Here is a 24203-nt window from a genome sequence, read left to right as displayed (position 1 = left end):
AAAATAAAAATAAAGCAACAAAAGGAGAAGCAGAATAATACCTAATTATATGACCAAGAAAAAAAATAGAGACAGAGAGCAAAAAAAAAAAGACATTACTTGAAAAAGAAGTGAAAAATAAGAGAACGAGAAAGAGAAATCAAGAAGAGAATACTTGGGGAAAAGAGAAAAAAAGAAAGTAGAGATAGGAAAGAAAAGGGAGAAGAGAGTACTTCTCAATGAGCTCAAATTAGGATTTTTTTTTGTAAAAAAATAAGAAGAGGTAATAGTGGAATAATAAAAAATATCTATAGACAAAAAGAAAAAAATTTTTACAAAAAAATCCGTATCTACCTTCTATGTCTATTATTGTCTTTTGTTTAAAAGTGGACACAAAAAAAAAAATAATCCTAAAGATTCTGCATCCAATATCCAATGTTCATATCTCTCCGTTCAAACATCTTTTAAATATTTACTATTCACAAGAAGCTTGACATGTGTCCACTTGTGTCCCTAGATTGGCCCCAAGGTCAAAGCTTGCTTTCGCTTATTGATTGGAAAATGATTCACCAACTTTGGTACATAAAAACAATGATAGGTTAATTAAAGGATAATTAATTATATTTAGTTTTAAAATTGACCTAATTTTACTATTTATTTATTTTTTAAAAAATATTGAATCAAATTGTTATGTTAAAAATATTTTTATATTTTTTATGTTTTTCATTTTTTATATTTTAATAAATTAGGGTTAATGGTCCTTGTTATATAAATAAAAGTTCAATTATATAAAATCGATGATTCCCACGTAACCAAATGGAAGCATAAATCTTATATAACTAAAGTTTATTTACGACCCTAATCTGTTAAAGAAAGAAGAAAAAAAATGAAGATTTAAGGGTAATTTTGTATAATAATTTAGATCAATGTCTATAAAAAAATAAATATAACTAAATAAGAATACTTGGATCTATTTTTCTTTGAGTTAATAGTCAAAATCGTCCCTATAAGATACTTCGATCTCCATATTAGTCCCCGAAAGATAAAGTTAATCAAAATCGTCCCCGAAAGATGACGGGCATGACCACGTTCGTCCTTCTGTCATCTTCGTCGCTGAGCTTGGTAACGTTGGGTGATGTGTTCTGTTAACTGCCCGCGTGGCACAGTAACAAAATGACGCCATTTTGATTCAATGGCCTCCAGGTCTTGATGCAACGTCGTTTAGTATCTAGGAGAGATTCAAAACGTTGCAAAGCATCACCCCATCTATTAACAAGCATCTCACTCTATTTCGCTCCAAAATGTTTCGTCTACCTTAAGCCATGGCCTAAGCCTTTGACCCAACATTTGAACCACGCCGTCAACCTTCGTCAGTGTTGGAAGACGAGTAAAACAAAAGAGGTATCGGTACTGGATACAGAGGTGATCGTCTCCTGGAGTAACATTGATAGTAGAGGAATTCATCACGAGGGTTATATGGGTAAGGATGAAACCTTTTTTCTTGTTTTTTGAGTTATTGTGTGGCGTGATGTCTTCCTAATGGCGTGACTCATAGGTTCCTCTAATTCTGGGTAAGGTTTAGGGTGACTAAGGATTTGTATGACTGTTCTTATATGATATGAGTGGGTTAGAATGCTTTGTTGTTACTGGCTTTGTGATGATTTGTTAGGTAGGGGTGTTTCATTTTAGTGATGGTTCTATTTGTTTGTTGCATGTTCGTTTTGGGTTTAGGGTATGTTTTGGTACATTTTCCTATGTTTGTTAATGGGATTTTCGTCTCTAATGTTATAGATGGAGGGTCCTTCCATGACTTTTGTATTTCACCATGGTGGAATGTTTAAAAACTATGTTGATGGAGACATGATATATGAACCCACAATACGGAAGTCTTGATGGGTGTTGATGGAGACACACTTGATGTGTTCTTTGTAAGGGGCTACTATAAGGAGTTGGGATACATTGAAGCTGGAAACTGTTGGTGGAAAGCTCCTGAAGTACCCCTTTCATCCGGGTTGAGAAGCTTAGTCAGCGATGTGTAAAGATTGTAGGAGAAACCAACATGTGATCAATATTTACCTTGAGCACTGTATTTCACAGCCATGTATAGTAGACAACATGGTTGAAGATGTTGTCAATGTGGAAGCAGAAAGTAGCAACCAAAAGAACTCTTCCCAAGCTAAGAAGCGCCATTCTGAACCTGCCAAGATGCTTACTACTAGACACATTGAGTCCAACAAACAAACCCCTCAGTCCACTAAGCCAATTTCACAGCCCAGTTCTCAGCCCAACAAACCAACTATGAAGCCCAACTCTCATTCCAAGAAACCAGCCATGAAGCCCAATTTTCAGCCTACTAAACCAGCCTACAAGCTCAGCTAGGCTACAACTCAGTCCATGAAGACTCCTTCGCAGCCCATCAAACCCCACCCTCAGCCCAAGAGAGTCACCCATTAGGGTAATACAGTTCCACCTCAATCCAATACACCATCTCAAACAACCAAGAACTCACAAGGTAATGGTAATAAGAACAAAGATGGTGGCAGTGGTTACAGACTGACCAGATCTGGAAGACATGTGAAACAAGCTCCCATCTAGGAAGAAGACAATGATTCTCATGAATCATATGAGAGTACTGAAGATGAATTGTATAAGCCTTCTAAAGTTGTAGGAGACAATCTGTATAGCAGTGACAGTGATAGTGAGACTGACAATAGGAAAAGTGGTGCAAGAAAGGACATCAAATCTGAGGCCAGAGAGAAGCATAAACCTCCTAAGACCAGATTAGGGGACAAAGAAAATAAAAACTGATGACTCTAGCTATGAGGGTTCTGAAGATGAACAAAGCTCTTACTCTAGTATGTTTACTTCCTTAGGGTTATTGGTTAATTAATTTATTTGGCAACTGATTAGGTTAGCTAATGTGTTGAATTTTCTCTTGGCAGATTTAGATGAGGATGTTGATGACCTTGAAGGTGACTCAGATGCTGACTCATAGCATTCAAAAGATTCTGCTAAATAGTTGGACTCTGATGAGGAATCACCAATGGTATACCCTCAATTTAATGAGAAAACTAAGTTTGGGCTGTTGAAATTTGAGGTTAGTATGATATTTAAGTCAAAGGCCGAATATATGCAAGCTACTAGGGATTACACAATTCAGTGGGGTAGAAATATTTTATTCATAAAGAATGATAAAGTTAGAGTTAGAGCTGTTTGTAAGACTGAAGATTGTCCATGGGTTGTATATTATGCATGTAACAAACAAGATGGGTTTTGGCAAATTAAAACTCTAGTTGATAGTCACACCTGTCCAAGAAGGAGGAAGAATAGAGCTGCCATCCAAACCTGGACACTTAGTAGATTAGTACCTAAGCTTAGGAAGCATCCCACTATGAAGCATCGAGAGGTTTATGACTGGTTTGTAAGAAAGTGTAATGTGTATTTGAATAGCACATGTATTACTAGAGCCTTGAAAGCTGCTAGAAAGGTTGTAGAGGGTAATGAAATAGCACAGTACAGATTGGTGTGGGACTATGCTAATGAACTACTAACTAGCAACCCCGGATCCACAATACAAGTTGGTGTCATCCCCATGCCCGAGCGTCCTCCCCTGTTTGAACGATTCTATGTCTGTCTTGATGCTTGTAAGAGGGGGTTTAATGCAGGTTGTAGACCTTTGATAGGACTGGATGGAGCATTTCTAAAGACATTGCATGGGAGTCAAATCCTCACAGCATGTGGAGCTACTTCACAAGGATCTGAGAGACTACAGGGAGAACAAATGGTGCTTCATCTCGGATATGCAGAAGGTAAGGATGATATTGATATACGATAATACATTTTAGGGACTGTTTTGATTTAATGAAAAGGTTTGAGGGACTGTTTTGATTTAATAAAATTTATTAAGGGACTAACTCGATTAAGTATCTTTTTGTGTGTTGTCTTCTCTTTAGGGTTTAATCCTTGCTGTTCAGGAGGTGTTTCCAAGAATCCACCATCGATTCTATGTGTGGCATTTGTGGTGCAATTTCTCAAAGCAGTGGTCAAGCTATGAGTTAAAAGATTTGGTGTGGGAATGCACAAGGTCGAGGACAACAAATGAGTTTAATAGAAACATGAACAGAGTTAAGTTGATAAATGAGAAAGCTTGGGAGTATCTTGACAAGTGGCTGAAAGATGCATTGACTAAGCATTTCAGTGAGGTTCCAAAGGTGGATAACATATGCATTAACGCATGTGAGTCGTTCAATGCCAAAATCAAGCACGAAAGGAGCAAGCCCATCCTGACCTTAGCTGAGGAAGTTAGAAGGATCATCATCAAGAGCATGATTGAAAATAGGAAGAAGTTACAGAACTATTAATGAATTCTTCCCCTTGTTCAGCAAAGTAGACTTGAAGCAATGACAACCTTGTCTAGCCATTGGGCTCCTCAGTGGTGTGGTGATGAAAAAGAAGAATTGTACGAAGTGCATAGCTGGCCAACCAATATGGTTGTTGACCTGGGAAAGCGCACATGCACTTGTAGGTTTTGGCAACTCACAGGTAACAATTTTAACACTTAGATAAGTTATCTTCAGTCATGTTACACATTTTAATTAATAATTTAATTTGTTTGAAAAGGTATGTCGTGTATGCATGCAATATCAGCCATACAGGATAAGAATGACAAAAGGGCTGAAGAGTACTGTCATGACTGGTTGAAGATGGAAGCATATAGGAGGACTTATTGTTTCAATGTCAATCTGGTTAAAGGACAAGATCTATGGGATAAAACACCATATCCTGCTCCAGTCACACCCCCCATTTAAACCCAAACCTGGAAGACCGATGAAAAAAAGAAGAAGAGAGAATGATGAACAGCCAATTGGGTCAAAGACAAAGATGAAAAGAAAGTACAACCCAATCAGATGCATGTACTATGGTGAGATTGGCCACAACAAAAGAGGCTGTGCAAAGAAGAAAGCCTTGGATGCTGAGAAAAATGCTAGGCAGATGCAACTGCAACTGGCAGTTGTTGCTCCTGTTGCAGATGGTGCTGACCCTAAAGTGAATACTGTCCCTGTAGAACATGATAATGCTTCAGAAGCAAGAGCACCATTGCCTTCACTTCCATCACTCATCCAGCCCCCTACAGAGATTGACATCAGGCAATCTGAAAGCATTCTACCAACCCAAGCTACACAACATGTTGTATAATCACTGCTCAATTATTAGAAAAATATCACCTTTATTTTATAAGCTAACAAGTGCTTTTGGTATTGGCTTATGTAGGATGAAGTTGTAGCTAGGCCACCTAAATTACAGGTGATTAAAGCGAAAGCAAGAGCTAGATCCCCCATAAACCTACTGCAGCTGCACCAGTGGCTATCTCGGTTGAGACCATCAAAGGGACAAGTTCTGCAACTGCTAAGAAGCTGACCAACTTTATGACTTTTGTGCCTACTCTAAGCTTCAAGCACCCAAGGAAGAATGATAAACCACTTTGATTAGAAAACAATGTATAGGGCTGCTTTAGTTTTTTTGTATAGGGCAAATGAAAAACCATTCTAAACATTATGGTTATGTGTAATCTGAAAGTTGTATCTACCCTTCTCTTTTGGTGTAGCCTTCATTTTTAGGATTGGATACCTTATGAATTTGTTGTGGTACTTATCTTTAAGACAATGTGACAATTAGCATTGAATGGCAGCACAATATTATGACTGCTTACTTTTATTACTTACTTTGTTTAGCAACAGTGATATTGATTAATTTGCAATATTCCATACATCCAGTAATTGAGAGTTTGGAGTTAATCTTAAACAACACTAATCAAATATCTATTCTCATTCAAACCATCCAACTCAATACACCATTACATTTCAACAGAATTGTGTTTACTTGGAAGTACATATCAAACAACAAAGGATCACATTAATTACAACTATCACAAACATCAAGATTATTAGCAGTTTCAAATATCTAACTTCAGCTTCCAAGTTACCCAATCTCCATGCCACCTTCACCCTCCATTCATCATAGTCACTTTCAACCTATAATTTAGAATCTTCCTTTGCACCACCTTCAACCACTGCTTGATAGTCGTCATCATCAACCCACTTAAAGTAATTACAGTGACTACCCTTCTGCAAATTCATAAATCAGAGAAGAAAATAATGAAAAACACCCAATAACACAGAACAAGATGAAAAACCTTCAACTTTTTCAACACCACTCACCCGGTACCTTGGACATGCATGGAATAATCTATCTGGGTTCTCTGCTGTCCCAGATTTTTTTATCACAACCTTCAACCCACAGAAACATGATTCCTCATGAGTCTTCATCCTCATTCGCATTGAAGCACTGGAACCATTACTGTCATGCGACCGAAAAGACATACCACCACTACGACCTCCATTTCCCGTCTCCATCTTTCTGGCGACCCAACAATTCCAAGTTCTACCCAACTCTATGGCCATATGATTCTTGACCGCGACTTATTTATCATCAAATTTAGGATTAGGGTTCATCATCCAAGGGATTGATTTGAATTATTTTAACATACTTACCTTGTCAGCAACCCCAGCGTACATGTAGACGTCGTCCACGTGGGCAGTTAATGGACCACGTCACCCAACCTTAGCCAGCTCAACGACGGAGATGACGGAAGGACGAACGTGGTCATACCCGTCATCTTTTGGGGAGGATTTTGATTAACTTTATCTTTCGGGGACTAATATAGAGATCGAGGTAACTTTCAGGGACGATTTTGACTATTAACTCATTTTTCTTTCATCCAATCATCAATTTGTTTGTGCATCAACATTAGTATAAAACAATCAAGCACCAAAGAACTATTCACCTTAGATTGTTTAGTTTATCAAACAGGTTCGTTTGATACTTTGATGATTTGATCAACTAACCAACGTTGATTATGAGCAGCAACATCCCCAACCCCAAGTCCTAACTAAAAACTGTACTATTTGCTGATTAGTCCTAACTGAAAACCCGTACTATTTGCTGAATAAAAAGTATAATGGAGAGTGTTATGGCATCTTTGTTCCAAATATTCCTCTTCGAAAGCATTATTCTAGCAAATCTCTCTCCTTGCCAACTCAGCTCAAATTGGCAGGTACGATGATTGCTAGTTTGCTACCGCTAATTTTTTTAGTTATAGAAATTTGAAATGTGTTATACTTAATTATGAAAAATAGTGTATTTTTATGAATATGGAGATAAATTTTGTTTTAATCGGAATTCACAAATCGGAGGCTAAATTTTGTTTCTAAACAAAACTTAGGTCCAATTTGAGGTAATAGAGAAATCAGATTTGTGTGAGGTGAAAACTTTTTTAAAAGATAAGCAAATCGGTGGGTCAGTTTTGTGAAAAAAAAATTATAACCCCCAAATCTGACCGTCAGATTTGTATTATTTTTTGAGTATATACCCATTTTAGTCCTCAAAGAATTTCAAACTAGACATTTTAGTCCTCAACTAAAATTAATTACTCGATTGGTCCCTAACAATTAATTCCGTCAGTCACTTAGGTCCTTGGCTCAGTCAACTCTAATGGAAGATAAAATGGTCCCTGAAAACTCTAACATGGGACAAAATGATCCCTGATAACTCTAACAAAGGACAAAATGATCCCTGACTCCTTTATTCGAAAACGACACTGTTCTTCCTCAATTTTTATCGTATCTTGCATAACCCTAACATTCATACTCTTCTTCTTCACCTTCACAATCTTCTTTTCCAACTTTTCCTTCCTCCTCTTTAGCTTTAAGATTAAACCATGGTGTAATTGTCACACGTGTCGCACCTACCTCAACATGTCATGGACCACACATTTCCTAAATCTTTGTGACTGGTACATCCACCTCCTCTGCACTTCACCAACCAAAAGCATCCACTTCCACGTCTTCAATAATATCACCTCCAACCTCGATAACATCCACTATATCCTCAAGACAAAGTTCCACAACTACTCCAAGGGCACGTCTTTCTCCACTCTCTGGAAAGTAATATAGATTGTTTGATATTAGGACATCATGAGAAGATTCTCCTTCGACATCACATGCAAATTCTCATTTGAAATAGACACCGAGTGCTTCATTCCTTCTTTCTCGGAGTCCAAGTTGGCAGACAATTTTGACCTCGCATCTGATGATTAGATTTTTGACGGTTTAGAATTTCACTAATGAAATCTCGTTGTAAAGTATAGTTTCTAAACCAAGCAATAATCATTTCATACAAAAATTTGTTTGTCACAAGTACAAACCCCTAAAATCTATAAACCGAAGTATTTAAACCTCGGGTCATCTCTCAAAGGACTTGCAGGGTAGTGTTCTTGTTATTGATTATGGATTTATTTATTTTGGGGTTTTAGATGAGAAACATGAATAATAAATGGTAATGGAATTTTATTAACAAAACAGTCTTGGCAAAGTTTGATGGTCAAGGACCTATATCATTATCACTAACCACAATTATGAAAGTTGCAAGGATCAATCTCACTAAGTCATCCTCTAACTAATAGCAAAGGAAAGTCAAGTGAGTTATATCAATCCAAGTCCATAAATCTTAGTTCCCACTAATTGAATTAATGAAAGCTAGAGTCAATGGCTATCAACTATCAATCACTTGGATATTAGTAACTCAAGAGCTCCTAAGTTATCTTCCCAAGCCAATAATATAAAATTCTATTCTAACATCCTCCCAAGCATTTCATCAAACACTTGGAAGGTACAAAAGAAAAGTATAGTAAATCACAATAAGAAAGAATTCTAACAATAATTGAATGTAAAGAATTAACAACAACAATCAAGAAAATCACAATTATCATGAATTACCTTAAATTGCATTATTAAAAGAAAACAAAAGAACACCAATAGATCCACAACAAAGTGAAGAATTACAAGAATTTAAATACAAAACTAGAGAGAAGGAGAGTATAGGAGTAAGAATTGATAGAGGAAAAGTAAATCAAAGCATGAATTAAACCTAGATCTAAGAAGAGTGATTAACCTAAACCTAATCCTAATTCTAGAGAGAAGTGAGAGCTTTTCTCTCTAGAAACTACTTCTAACTAATCCTAATGTGAATCAATTATCTAAAACTAAGCTAGAATGATAGAATGATGCCTTCCCCTTCAATCGTTGGTCCTTTAAAGCACTTGGGTGCCAAAATTGGTTGTAACTGGGCCCCAGAGCTTGCCAGAAATCGCTGGGCACAAGTTCTGTTTAAAAATCACGTGCGGCCTTCGGCGCGGACGCGCACGGTACGCGTACGCGTCCCTGGTCAATATTGCAATGTGCACGCAAGTGCCTTGTGCGCGTGCGCGTCCTTGGCTGAGATTACTTCTTTGGCTTTTTATGCTTCTCTCCACTTGCATGCTTACTTCCTTGCTCCTTTGAACCATGCCTAGCCTATTTTAACCTGAGATTACTAGCAAACACATCAAGACATCTTATGGAATCAAGGATGAATTAAAATTACCAACTTAAAGGCTTAAAAAGCATGTTTTTACATTCAAGCAAAAATACGGGAGAGATAACAAAACTATGCTAATTCATTGGCTAAATGTGAGAAAAGGTTATCAAAATGCTCTAAATTCAACACAAGATAAACCCTAAAAACGGGGTTTATCAACCTCCCCACACTTAAACCTTAGCATGTCCTCATGCTAAAATAAGAAGGAACTAAGGGGTATGGCATTTATTGAATGCAACTAAACTATATGAACCTATCTAAATGCAATTACCTATAATGAATGAAAATGCTTGGTCCAAACACGTCAATTCCCAAGAAAACATGTGTAAGCACAAGTGCTATGGCAATAGGAATCAAGTCCAAACCACAATTGCATTGAGTTATCAAAAAGAGTCAATCTTGCATGAATATAGATGATAGTGGTGAAAAACATGTAATTGAGCTTGGGAACCCTCACCGGATGTGTATCCGCTCTTTTCACTCAAGTGTTTAAGGGTTAATTCACTCAAATCTCTCCTAATCATGCTTTTCCAAGATTTGATCTTCTTCTAACAATCAACACTTAATCCATGCATGCATACATTCATCATGAGGTCTTTTTATAGGTTGTAATGGGGCTAGGGTCAAGGTGGGTTCATATATGGATAAGTGGACTAAAATTTGGACCTTTGATGAGCTTAAACTTTTCCACCTAACCTATATAGTGACCTATATAATTGAATTCTAACCTAACTACCCATCTTTCACTTTTCCATATACTCATGCATTTTCTTTTCATCTCACAACACTTATGCATTGATCTTATTCGAACTTTACTTTGGGCATTTTGTCCCCTTTTATTGCTTTTCTTATCCTTTCTTTTTCTACATTTTCTTTCTTTTCTTTTCTTTTCTTTTCTTTTGTTTTTCTTTTTTTTTGTTTATTTTCTTCTTTTCTTTCAAGAATATCAATGCATAAGGTCTTACACTTAATCAATACATGAGCATACATCCAATTCCCAAATATAAAAATACAAAACATTCCTTTTATCCCAACCAATGTTCCCAATCCTCACTTAACTTGAAAATAAGCACTCTCATTAGCCTAAGCTAATCAAAGATCCAAACAAGAGACTTTTATTATTTTCCGCTTTAGGGCTTGTAATGTGCTAAAATGAGAAATAAGTGGGTTAAACGTAGGCTCAAAATTGGCTAACAAAGGTTGATAAAAGGTAAGGCTTATTTGGTTAAGTGAGCTAATAAAATGATGGCCTCAATCATATAGATGCATGAATACAGGGAATAATTGGACATATAGAATTAGGCAAATCAAGGATCACAATCATAGAAAGAGAATAATTGCACACAAGAAGGGAAAAATAGGTGGTTATAAAATGTAACCACATCAATAGGCTCAAAACTCACTTGCTTGTGTTCTTAGCTCAAAACATGTTTCACAAAATATAGATAATTCAAGCAAGTTCCATAAAATTTTTCCAATCAATTGGGGTGGTGTCCTATAGTTAAGTTTCTTAGAAAATCTCGATATTTGACTAAGCATTGTTGTGATTGAGAGATTCAAAATTCCCTAGTTTACCCTTTCCTTTTTCAATCAAAAATAATTTCTTATGCAAAAAGGGCTAACTAGGTTTTATCAACTCCAAAACAATTTCTAATCACAACCACAAACTGAAAAGATAACTATATAAAGAAAAATGCCACTAAAAGTATGAAATCTAGCATCCAAAATATCCAAAATAACAGAGTATGCAACAACTAAGGTAAAAGCATCCAAAATATCCAAAATGACAAATATATACAAAAGTGCGCAAAATAAGATAACTAGGTAATATAACTAGGAAATATGCCAAAATGTTCACCGGTCCTCTAATGGTGCCACCGGCAACCTCCCCACACTTAAGATCAAGCATCGTCCCCGATGCTAATCCTGAGGATCAGGGATAGGTACACCGGTAGGCTTTGGCTCTGGTACCGGCTGAGGCTGAGTCTCCTGAGTCTGAGATGGTACCTCCATGTGAACCGACTTCTCCTCATGAGTACCCTCGTCGTGTAAATCGGCATGCTCCTCCTCATGGGTCTCCTCATATGAACCGGAGGACTCTGGAAGAGGGGGCAGCTCAAGGCCCTGGGCCACAAACATCTAGTTAATCCGATCCAGGCGACGCATGATATGGCGCTTGCTGCGCTCCATGAATCAGAAGAGACGTTGAACCAGTAAGTAAGTCGGCTGAGGTGCTGGTGGTGGTGGTAAAGGAAGTGCTGCTGCTGAAGTAGATGCTCCTGTAGGGGCTGATGATGAAGAGGGTCCAGCTCCCTCAACTGCTGCTCTAGCCCGAGATTGGTGTCAGGAGGCAGGCTTCTCGTGCACCCATGATCCCCATGGAATAGTAACTGGCTCCTTCGCAGGGAGCGGTGGAGGTGGCGATACATCATCCTGGTGCCACAGAACTTCGGCCCTCTGAATCATCTGAGTGATCATAACCGGGAAAGGAAATGTGCCTCTGATATGGGCTCTCCACATAAATCACCTGATCAGCTGGGGGTAATAAACCTCTTTCCCCTCTAGCACACAGCTGATCAAGATCAGCATAGCAACCGGGATCTCTGTAAAATAGGTAGTAGGCATGAGGTAGTGAGCGAAGATCTGCTGCCAAGTCTTGGCCTCTCGGCTCAGATAACTGAAGTGCATCCCCTTGGGTGCCGTGTTCTCAGCATCCATAACCCAAAGGGCCTCCGGAGTGGCTACCACTGCTCTCAGTGCATCAAAATCGAAGATCATGCAGTGAAGCTCTATCTCAGCCTGTAGGAAGGCATTAGTGTCACCGGTCTTAGGCCGGCAGTTAAGGGCATCCTTAATGGCCTGCTCTGTGATAGGTATCTCAATCCCTCTAACAAGTACCGAGTCAATGGTGTGGCGGAAGAAATTACAGTAAAATTCTTGCGCCGAAGACTGGTTCACCCGGCTCAACTCTCTATCCACAAAAGCTAAACCCATCCGGTCAATGCGTTGGTGGATGATGTCGGTCAAATCTGATGGGATAACTAGCTTCTTCTCAATATTCAGATTCTTTGAATTGTAGGTTGGAAATCTGAGTTCACAGTAGAGATTGGGAAATTTGACCGTATCCTGAGCCGGTGGTAATTGGTTTGCTTTATCTATGTCATTTAGAGGGCTTTGAGCATAAGCTAGAAGTGAGGCAAAAGTGGGGTCTGGTATTTTCTTCCTCTTTTTGGAAGATGATGCTTTCCCTTTTCTTTTGTCTGACATCCTGAAAATTAGAATAGAATGAAAGATAAGAAGTTAAGCAAATAGCATGAAGCAAGTAAAAGCATGTTCAAGATGTAAGATGGATGGCAAGTAATTATGGTGTGGACTACATTTTTGAAAACTTGGAATGGATGTAAGCACAGAAAACGTAGCCATAAACCAAGAATTCAACATTTCAATCAATGTAACATAATGCTCATGTATTAGGCACATTCATCATCATAACTCGAAAGAAAGGTTAACGAGTCAAGTAAAAAAAAGAAATGACGTTAGTAGGTTAAACAAGTTAGTGAGTTAAAAAGTGAGATTGATAGTTAGTGTTATGATGGAAACTTCCTGATGAGCGGATAATTTATACGCTTTTTGGCATTGTTTTTAGGTAGTTTTTAGTATGATCTAGTTACTTTTAGGGATGTTTTCATTAGTTTTTATGCTAAATTCATATTTCTGGACTTTACTATGAGTTTGTGTGTTTTTCTGTGATTTCAGGTATTTTCTGGCTGAAATTGAGGGACCTGAGCAAAACTCTGATAAGAAGGCTGACAAAGGACTGCTGATGCTGTTGGATTCTGACCTCCCAACACTCAAAATGAATTTTCCGGAGCTACAGAACTCCAAATGGCGCGCTCTTAATGGCGTTGGAAAGTAGACATTCAGAGCTTTCCAGAAATATATAATAGTTCATACTTTGTTCGAGATTAGATGACGTAAACTGGTGCTCAACGCCAGTTCCATGCTGCATTTTGGAGTCAAACGCCAGAAACATGTCACGAAACAGAGTTGAACGCCAAAAACACGTTACAACTTGGCGTTCAACTCCAAGAGAAGCCTCAGCTCGTGTAAAGATCAAGCTCAGCCCAAGCACACACCAAGTGGGCCCCGGAAGTAGATTTCTGCATCAATTACTTACTTCTGTAAACCCTAGTAGCTAGTCTAGTATAAATAGAACATTTTACTATTGTATTAGACATCCTGGATGATATTTTTGATCCGGTGATCACGTTTTGGGGGGCTGGCCATTCGGCCATGCCTGGACTACCACTTATGTATTTTCAACGGTGGAGTTTCTACACACTATAGATTAAGGGTGTGGAGCTCTGCTGTACCTCGAGTTTTAATGCAATTACTACTACTTTCTATTCAATTCAATTTATTCTTGTTCTAAGATACCATTCGTACTTCAACCTGATGGATGTGATGATCCGTGACACTCATCATCATCCATCCTTATGAACGCGTGCCTGACAACCACCTCCGTTCTACAAGCGAGAGCTAGAGTGTGTATCTCTTGGATTCCTGATGCACGACGCATGGTTACCCTCGCCTGACAACCAAGCCTTCCATTCCGTGAAATCAGAGTCTTCGTGGTATAAGCTAGAATTGATGGCGGCATTCATGAGAATCTGGAAAGTCTAAACCTTGTCTGTGGTATTCCGAGTAGGATTCTGGGATTGAATGACTGTGACGAGCTTCAAACTCGCGATTGTTGGGCATGATGACAAACGCAAAAGAATCAATGGATTCTATTCCGACATGATCGAGAACCGACAGATGATTAGCCGTGCCGTGACAGAGCATTTGGACCCTTTTCACTGAGAGGATGGGATGTAGCCATTGACAACGGTGATGCCCTACATACAGCTTGCCATGGAAAGGAGTAAGAAGGATTGGATGAAAGCAGTAGGAAAGCAGAGATTCAGAAAGGACACAGCATCTCCATACACTTATTTGAAATTCCCACCATTGAATTATATGAGTAACTCTATCTTTATTTTCTGTTTATTTATTATTAATTTTTGAAAACTCCATCACCATTTATTATCCGCCTGACTGAGATTTACAAGGTGACCATAGCTTGCTTCATACCAACAATCTCTGTGGGATCGACTCTTACTCACGTAAGGTTTATTACTTGGACGACCCAGTACACTTGCTGGTTAGTTGTGCGGAGTTGTGACAAAGTGTGATTCACGTTTGAGAGCACCAAGTCTTTGGAGCCATTGTTGATGATCACAATTTCGCCTATCAAATTTTTGGCGCCGTTGCCGGGGATTGTTCGAGTTTGGATAACTGACGGTTCATCTTGTTGCTCAGATTATGTAATTTTCTTTTTATTTTCTTTTCAAAAAAGATTTAAAAAATCTTTCAAAAATTTTTCTTTTCTTTTTCGTTTTCCAAAACAATTTTCGAAAAAAAAAATAAAAACCAAAAATTTTTTTATAAAATCATAAAAATAAAAAATATTTTGTGTTTCTTGTTTGAGTCTTGTGTCATGTTTTAAGTTTGGTGTTAATTGCATATTCATCTTGTTCTTGCATTTTTTTCGAAAATTCATGCATTCATGGTGTTCTTCATGATCTTCAAGTTGTTATTGGTTAGTCTTCTTGTTTGATCTTGATGTTTTCTTGCTTTGTGTCTTTTATTGTTTTTCATGCGCATTTTTGCATTCATAGTATCTAAGCATTAAAGATTTCTAATTTTGGTGTCTTGCATGTTTTCTTTGCATAAAAAATTTTTCAAAAATATGTTCTTGATGTTCATCATGATCTTCAAGGTGTTCTTGGTGTTCATCTTGACATTCATAGTGTTCTTGCATGCATCTTGTGTTTTGATCCAAAATTTTTATGTTTTAGGTCATATTTGTGTTTTTCTCTCTCCTCATTAAAAATTCAAAAATAAAAAATATCTTTTTCTTATTTCTCTCAAAATTTCAAAAATTTGAGTTGACTTAGTCAAAAATTTTTAAAACTTAGCTATTTCTTATAAGTCAAGTCAAATTTTCAATTTTAAAAAAATCTTATCTTTTCAAAAACTTTTTCAAAAATAAAATCTTTTTCATTTTTTATGATTTTCGAAAACTTGAAAACATTTTTCAAAATATTTTTCTTAATTTTATTTCAAATTTTCGAAACTTAACTAACAAGTAATGTGATTGATTCAAAAATTTGAAGTTTGTTACTTTCTTGTTAAGAAAGGTTCAATCTTTAAATTCTAGAATCATATCTTTTAGTTTCTTGTTAGTCAAGTAATCAATTTTAATTTTAAAAATTAAATCTTTTTCAAAATATCTTTTTCTTAAAAATCATATCTTTTTAAATCATATCTTTTTTAAAAAATTTGATTTCAAAATATCTTATCTAACTTCTTATCTTCTTATCTTTTCAAAATTGATTTTAATATCTTTTCCAACTAACTAATTAACTTTTTGTTTGTTTCTTATCTTTTTCAAAACCACCTAACTACTTTTCCCTCTCTAATTTTCGAAAATATCTCACCCATTTTTCAAAATTCTTTTTAATTAATTAATGGTTTTAAATTTAAATTTCAATTTCAATTCTTCCTTTAATTTTTGAAAATTACTAACTCCTTTTCAAATTTATTTTCGAACTCTCCCCCCTTCATCTTCTTCTATTTATTTATTTATTTACTAACACTTCTCTTCATCTCAAATCTCTGCCCCTATCCTCACCCTTGTGTTTGGAATCTCCATTCTTCTTCACTATTATTCCCTTTTTTCTTCTACTAACATAAAGGAATCTCTATACTGTGACATAGAGGATTCCTCTTCCTTTTCTGTTCTCTTTTTTCTCATATGAGCAGGAACAAGGAAAAAGGCATTCTTGTTGAAGCTGATCCTGAACTTGAAAGGACTCTGAAGAAGAAATTAAGAGAAGCTAAATTACAACAATCCAGAGACAACCTTATTGAGATTTTCGAACAAGAAAAGGAGATGGCAGCCGAACCCAACAACAATAATGCAAGAAGGATGCTTGGTGATTATACTAAACCTACGTCCAAATTTGATGGAAGAAGCATCTCAATTCCTGCCATTGGAGAAAACAATTTTGAGCTGAAACCTCAACTAGTTGCTCTAATGCAACAGAACTGCAAGTTTCATGGACTTTCATCAGAAGATCCCTACCAGTTTTTAACTGAGTTCTTGCAGATCTGTGAGACTGTTAAGACTAATGGAGTAGATTCTGAAGTCTACAAGCTCATACTTTTCCCTTTTGCTATAAGAGACAGAGCTAGAACATGGTTGGACTCACAACCTAAAGATAGCCTGGACTCCTGGGATAAGCTGGTCATGGCCTTCTTGGGTAAATTCTTTTCTCCTCAAAAGCTGAGAAAGCTTAGAGTGGATGTTTAGACCTTCAAGTAAAAAGATGGTGAATCCCTCTATGAAGCTTGGGAAAGATACAAGCAGATGACCAAAAAGTGTCCTTATGACATGTTTTCAGAATGGACCATAATAGATATATTCTATTATGGTCTATCTGAGTTTTCCAAGATGTCTTTGGACCATTCTGCAGGTGGATCTATTCACCTAAAGAAAACGCCAGCAGAAGCTCAGGAACTCATTGACATTGTTGCAAATAACCAATTCATGTACACTTCTGAGAGGAATTCCGTGGATAATGGGACGCCTCAGAGGAAGGGAGTTCTTGAAATTGATACTCTGAATGCCATATTGGCTTAGAACAAAATTTTGACTCAGCAAGTCAACATGATTTCTCAAAGTATGAATGGATGGCAAAATGCATCCAACAGTACTAAAGAGGCATCTTCTGAAGAAGTAGCTTATGATCCTGAGAACCCTGCAATGGCAGAGGTAAATTACATGGTTGAACCTTATGGAAACACCTATAATTCATCATGGAGAAATCACCCGAATTTCTCATGGAAGGATCAACAAAAGCCTCAACAAGGCTTTAATAATGGTGGAAAAAATAGGCTCAGCAATAGCAAGCCTTTTCCATCATCTTCTCAGCAATAGACAGAGAATTCTGAGCAGAGCTCCTCTAACTTAGCAAACATAGTCTCTGATCTGTCTAAGGCCACTTTAAGTTTCATGAGTGAAACAAGGTCCTTGATGAGCGGATAATTTGTACGCTTTTTGGCATTGTTTTTAGTATGTTTTTAGTAGTTTGAGTTGAGTTTTTAGTATATTTTTATTAGTTTTTAGCTAAAATTCACTTTTCTGGACTTTACTATGAGTTTGTGTATTTTTCTGTGATTTCAGGTATTTTCTGGCTGAAATTGAGGGATCTGAGCAAAAATCTGATTCAGAGACTGAAAAGGACTGCAGATGCTGTTGGATTCTGACCTCCCTGCACTCGAAGTGGATTTTCTGGAGCTACAGAAGCCCAATTGGCGCGCTCTCAACGGCGTTGGAAAGTAGACATCCTGGGCTTTCCAGCAATATATAATAGTTCATACTTTGCCTAAGATTTGATGGCCCAAACCGGCGTTCAAAGTCACCCTCAGAATTTCCAGCGTTAAACGCCGGAACTGGCACCAAAATGGGAGTTAAACGCCCAAACTGGCATAAAAGCTGGCGTTTAACTCCAAGAAGAGTCTCTACACGAAAAATGCTTCATTGCTCAGCCCAAGCACACACCAAGTGGGCCTGGAAGTGGATTTTTATGTCATTCACTCATCTCTGTACACCCTAGGCTACTAGTTCTCTATATATAGGACCTTTTACTATTGTATTGGAGAGCTTTTTGATCATGTTTTTATGATTGAACTCACTTTGGGAGGCTGGCCACTCGGCCATGCCTAGACCTTGTTCTTATGTATTTTCAACGGTGGAGTTTCTACACACCATAGATTAAGGTGTGGAGCTCTGCTGTACCTCGAGTATTAATGCAATTACTATTGTTCTTCTATTCAATTCCGCTTGTTCTTTGTCCAAGATATCACTTGTTCTTCAACTTGATGAATGTGATGATCCGTGACACTCATCATCATTCTCACTCATGAACAAAGTGACTGACAACCACTCTTGTTCTACAAGCATACGAGGCTTTAGTGTTTATCTCTTGGATTCCTGATACACGATGCATGGTTGATCGCCTGACAACCGAGTGCTCGCCTGACAAACGAGCCAGCCATTCCGTGAGATCAGAGTCTTCGTGGTATAGGCAAGAACTGATGGCGGCATTCAAGAGAATCCGGAAGGTCTAACCTTGTCTGTGGTATTCTGAGTAGGATTCAATGATTGAATGACTGTGACGTGCTTCAAACTGCTAGCAGGCGGGGCGTTAGTGACAGACGCAAAAGAATCAATGGATTCTATTCCGGCCTGAACGAGAACTGACAGCTGATTAGCCTATGCTGTGACAGAGCATAGGAACGTTTTCACTGAGAGGATGGGAGGTAGCCACTGACAACGGTGAAACCCTTGCATAAGCTTGCCATGGAAAGGAGTAAGAAGGATTGGATGAAGACAGTAGGAAAGCAGAGAGACGGAAGGGAAGGCATCTTCATACGCTTATCTGAAGCTCTCACCAATGATATACATAAGTATCTCTATCTTTATCTTTATGTTTTATTCATCATCTATACCCATTTGAGTCTGCCTGACTAAGATTTACAAGGTGACCATAGCTTGCTTCATACCAACAATCTCCGTGGGATCGACCCTTACTCGCGTAAGGTTTATTACTTGGACGACCCAGTGCACTTGCTGGTTAGTTGTGCGAAGTTGTAGTGATCACAATTTCGTGCACCAAGTTTTTGGCGCCGTTGCCGGGGATTGTTTCGTGTATGGACAACTGACGGTTCATCTTGTTGCTTAGATTAGTTATTTTTTCTTCAGAGTTCTTAAGAATGAATTCTAGTGTTTCAAGGTGATATTCTTATCATCACCAAAGCTGATTGATCCTCATCAACTTAGCTCTTGAATGCAATGTCCTGCTGAAGCTTGGCTAGCTATGTCTAATTCCTTTAGACTAATGCTTTAGACTAACATTGCATGATTCCTGGAATTCTCATTAAGAATTTTGATACCTTTATTTTCTTTTCCACTTAATTTTCGAAAAATCCAAAAAAAAATATACAAAATCATAAAAAAAACCCAAAAATATTTTATGTTTCTTGTTTGAGTCTAGAGTCTCATTTTAAGTTTGGTGTCAATTGCATGTTTCTGTTCTTCTTGCATTCATTCATGTGTCTTCATTAATCTTCAAGATGTTCTTGATGATTTCCTTGTTTTGATCTTTGAATTCTATTGACTTGAGTGTTTTGTTGTTTCTCATATGCATTCTCATTTTGTTAGTGTCAGTAGTATACAAACTGCTAAGTTTGGTGTCTTGCATGCATTGTTATTTGATTTTAGTTGCATTTTGATTATTCCTCATTATTAAAAATTAAAAAATATTTTTAATTTGTGTCTTTTCAAGTCAATAATACAGAGAATTGAAGATTCAGAACATACTACAGAGGAATTGCACAGAAAAAGCTGGGCGTTCAAAACGCCCAGTGAAGAAGGACAGACTGGCGTTTAAACGCCAGCCAGGGTGCCTGGTTGGGCGTTTAACGCCCAAAAAGGTAGTGCATTGGGCGTTAAACGCCAGAATGTGCACCATTCTGGGCGTTTAACGCCAGGATGGCACAAGGGGGAGGATTTTGTTTTCAAATCAATTTTTTTCAAGTTTTCAAAGTTTTTCAAAATCAAATCTTTTTCAAATCGAATCTTTTCAATCAAATGTTTTCAAAATCAATTTCTTTCCTTCTTCAAAGATACTTGCTAATAATTAATGATTTGATTGAACATTTCAAGTATGTTGCCTTTTCTATTGAAAAAGGTTTAATGTTTGAATCATATCTTTTCTTGTTAGGCAAGTCATTATTTTTTAAAATCAAATCTTTTTAAAATTGTTTTCAAATCATATCTTCTCAATCACATATTTTTTTTTAAACCAATCATATCTTCTTAACCTCATCTTTTTCAAAATATTTTTCAATCAAATCTTTTTGACTTCTAATTTCAAAATCGTTTTCAAAAATTACTTGATTTCTTCCCACTCTTATTTTCGAAAATTAATTAGTGTTTTTTCAAAATGTTTTCAAATTCTTTAACTTAATTTTCGAAAAAGCTCTTCCTCTCTTCTCACATCCTTCTATTTATGGAGTAACACTCCTTTTCAATGCACAATTCGAACTCTATCTCATTAAGTTTGAATTCTTCTACCTCTTTCTTCTATTTTTCTTTTCCTCTGACACCTCAAGGAATCTCTATACTGTGACATAGAGGATTCCACATTCTCTTGTTCTCTTCTCTTTCATATGAGCAGGAACAAAGACAAAGGCATTCTTGTTGAAGCTGACCCTGAACCTGAAAGGACCTTGAAGCGAAAGCTAAGAGAAGCTAAGGCACAATTCTCTGTAGAGGACCTAACCGAATTCTTCAAAGAGGAAGAAACCATGGCAGCCAAAAACAACAACAACAACAACAATGCAAGGAAGGTGCTGGGTGACTTTACTGCACCTACTCCCGACTTCTATGGGAGAAGCATCTCTATCCCTGCCATTGGAGCAAACAACTTTGAGCTTAAGCCTCAATTAGTTTCTCTAATGCAACAGAATTACAAGTTCCATGGACTTCCATTGGAAGATCCTCATCAGTTCTTAGATGAATTCTTGCAAATCTGTGACACTGTCAAGACTAATGGGGTTGACCCTGAGGTCTACAGACTTATGCTATTCCCTTTTGCTGTAAGAGACAGAGCTAGGACATGGTTGGACTCACAACCCAAAGAAAGCCTGGACTTATGGGAAAAGCTAGTCAATGCCTTCTTGGCAAAGTTCTTTCCACCTCAAAAATTGAGTAAGCTTAGAGTGGAAGTCCAAACCTTCAGACAGAAGGATGGAGAATCCCTCTATGAAGCTTGGGAAAGATACAAACAATTGATCAGAAAATGTCCCTCTGACATGCTTTCTGAATGGAGCATCATAGGTATTTTCTATGATGGTCTCTCTGAACTATCCAAGATGTCTTTGGATAGCTCTGCTGGAGGATCTCTTCATCTGAAGAAGACGCCTACAGAAGCTCAAGAGCTAATTGAAATGGTTGCAAATAACCAATTCATGTACACTTCTGAAAGGAATCCTGTGAACAATGGGACAAGTCAGAAGAAAGGAGTTCTTGAGATTGATACTCTGAATGCCATTCTGGCTCAGAACAAGATATTGACTCAACAAGTCAATTTGATTTCTCAAAGTCTGTCTGGAATGCAAAATGCACCAAGCAGTACTAAGGATGCTTCATCTGAAGAAGAAGCTTATGATCCTGAGAACCCTTCAATGGAAGAGGTGAATTACCTAGGAGAACCCTATGGAAACACCTATAATTCTTCATGGAGAAATCACCCAAATTTCTCATGGAAGAATCAAGAGAGACCTCAACAAGGTTTCAACAACAATAATGGTGGAAGAAACAGGTTTAGCAGTGGCAAGCCTTTTCCATCATCTTCTCAGCAACAGACAGAGAATTCTAAGCAGAACCCCTCTGACTTAGCAACCATGGTCTCTGATCTAATCAAAACCACTCAAAGTTTCATGACTGAAACAAGGTCCTCCATTAGGAACTTGGAGGCACAAGTGGGTTAGCTGAGCAAGAAAGTTACTGAACTCCCTCCTAGTACTCTTCCAAGCAACACAGAAGAAAATCCAAAAGGAGAGTGCAAGGCCATAAATATGGCCGAATTTGGAGAGGAAGGAGAGGAAGTGAACGCCACTGAGGAAGACCTCAATGGGCGTGCACTGACCTCCACTGAGTTCCCCAATGAGGAACCATGGGAATCTGAGGCTCAAAATGAGACCATAGAGATTCCATTGGACTTACTTCTGCCTTTCATGAGCTCTGATGAGTATTCTTCCTCTGAAGAGGATGAGTATGTCACTGAAGAGCAAGTTGCCAAATACCTTGGAGCAATCATGAAGCTAAATGACAAGTTATTTGGAAATGAGACTTGGGAGGATGAACCCCCTTTGCTCACCAAAGAACTGGATGACTTGTCTAGGCAGAAATTACCTCAAAAGAGACAAGATCCTGGGAAGTTTTCAATACCTTGTACCATAGGCACCATGACCTTCAAGAATGCTCTGTGTGACTTAGGGTCAAGTATAAACCTCATGCCTCTCTCTGTAATGGAGAAGCTAGGGATCTTTGAGGTGCAAGCTGCAAGAATTTCATTAGAGATGGCAGACAACTCAAGAAAACAAGCTCATGGACTTGTAGAGGATGTTTTGGTGAAGATTGAAGACCATTACATCCCTACTAATTTCATAGTCCTAGAGACTGGGAAGTGCATGGATGAATCCATCATCCTTGGCAGACCCTTCCTAGCCACAGCTAAGGCTGTGATTGATGTTGATGGAGGTGAACTGATCATTCAAGTGAATGAAGAATCCTTTGTGTTTAAGGCTCAAGGATATCCCTCTGTCACCATGGAGAGGAAGCATGAAGAGCTTCTCTCAAATCAGAGTCAAATAGAGCCCCCACAGTCAAACTCTAAGTTTGGTGTTGGGAGGCCACAACCAAACTCTAAGTTTGGTGTTGAACCCCCACATTCAAACTCTAAGTTTGGTGTTGGGAGGTTCCAACATTGCTCTGAGCATCTGTGAGGCTCCATGAGAGCCCTCTGTCAAGCTACTGACATTAAAGAAGCGCTTGTTGGGAGGCAACCCAATATTATATTTTATCTATTTTCTTTTGTTATTTTATGTTTTTTGTAGGTTGATGATCATGAGAAGTCACAAAATCAATTAAAAAAGTAAAAACAGAATGAAAAACAGGAAGAAAAATAGCACACCCTGGAGGAAGAACCTACTGGCGTTTAAACGCCAGTAAGGTTAGCAGTTGGGCGTTTAACGCCCAGTCTGGCACCATTCTGGGCGTTTAACGCCAGAAAGGGGCACCAGACTGGCGTTAAACGCCAGGAAAGGGCAAGAACCTGGCGTTAAACGCCAGAAAGGGGCACCAGCCCGGCGTTTAACGCCAGAATTGGCTCAAAACGTGATTTTGAATGCCATATGGTGCAGGGATGACTTTTCCTTGACACCTCAGGATCTGTGGACCCCACAGGATCCCCACCAACCCCACCACTCTCTCTCTCTTCTTCACCCATTCACCAATCACCTCAATACCTCTTCCCCAAAAGAACCCTTCACCTATCAAATCCCATCTTTCTCTTCACCACTCACATCCATCCTTCATAAAACCCCACCTACCTCACCATTCAAATTCAAACCACTTTCCCTCCCAAACCCACCCATACATGACCGGACCATGAACCCCCCCTCTCCTATATAAACCCTTCTTCAACCCTTCATTTTCACACAACCTAAACACCACTTCTCCCCTCTTTGGCCGAACACAAAGCCATTCCCCTCTTCTTCATTTCTTCTTCTTCTACTCTCTTCTTTCTTCTTTTGCTCGAGGACGAGCAAACCTTTTAAGTTTGGTGTGGTAAAAGCATTGCTTTTTGTTTTTCCATAACCATCTATGGCATCCAAGGCCGGAGAAACCTCTAGAAAGAGGAAAGGGAAGGCAAAAGCTTCCACCTCCGAGTCATGGGAGATGGAAAGATTCATCTCAAGGGTGCATCAAGACCACTTCTATGAAGTTGTGGCCTTGAAGAAGGTGATCCCCGAGGTCCCTTTTTCACTCAAAAAGAGTGAATATCCGGAGATCC

At 38.2% G+C, this 24203-nt stretch overlaps 2 non-coding genes across 2 annotated transcripts; both read right to left on the bottom strand.

Moving 5' to 3' along the window:
- Positions 1–16849: 16849 nt before the first annotated feature.
- Positions 16850–16953, bottom strand: LOC130932224 (small nucleolar RNA R71). Its single transcript, XR_009067384.1, has one exon. It is a non-coding gene; the product is annotated as a small nucleolar RNA R71 (small nucleolar RNA).
- Positions 16954–21336: 4383 nt separating this feature from the next.
- Positions 21337–21444, bottom strand: LOC130983609 (small nucleolar RNA R71). Its single transcript, XR_009087591.1, has one exon. It is a non-coding gene; the product is annotated as a small nucleolar RNA R71 (small nucleolar RNA).
- Positions 21445–24203: the final 2759 nt, after the last annotated feature.

The sequence above is a fragment of the Arachis stenosperma genome, chromosome 5 (assembly GCF_014773155.1).
Source record: "Arachis stenosperma cultivar V10309 chromosome 5, arast.V10309.gnm1.PFL2, whole genome shotgun sequence".
In the NCBI taxonomy this organism is placed as follows: Eukaryota; Viridiplantae; Streptophyta; class Magnoliopsida; order Fabales; family Fabaceae; genus Arachis; species Arachis stenosperma.
Note: the sequence above shows the minus strand (reverse complement) of the source record. Positions and strands in the feature narration are given on the sequence as shown.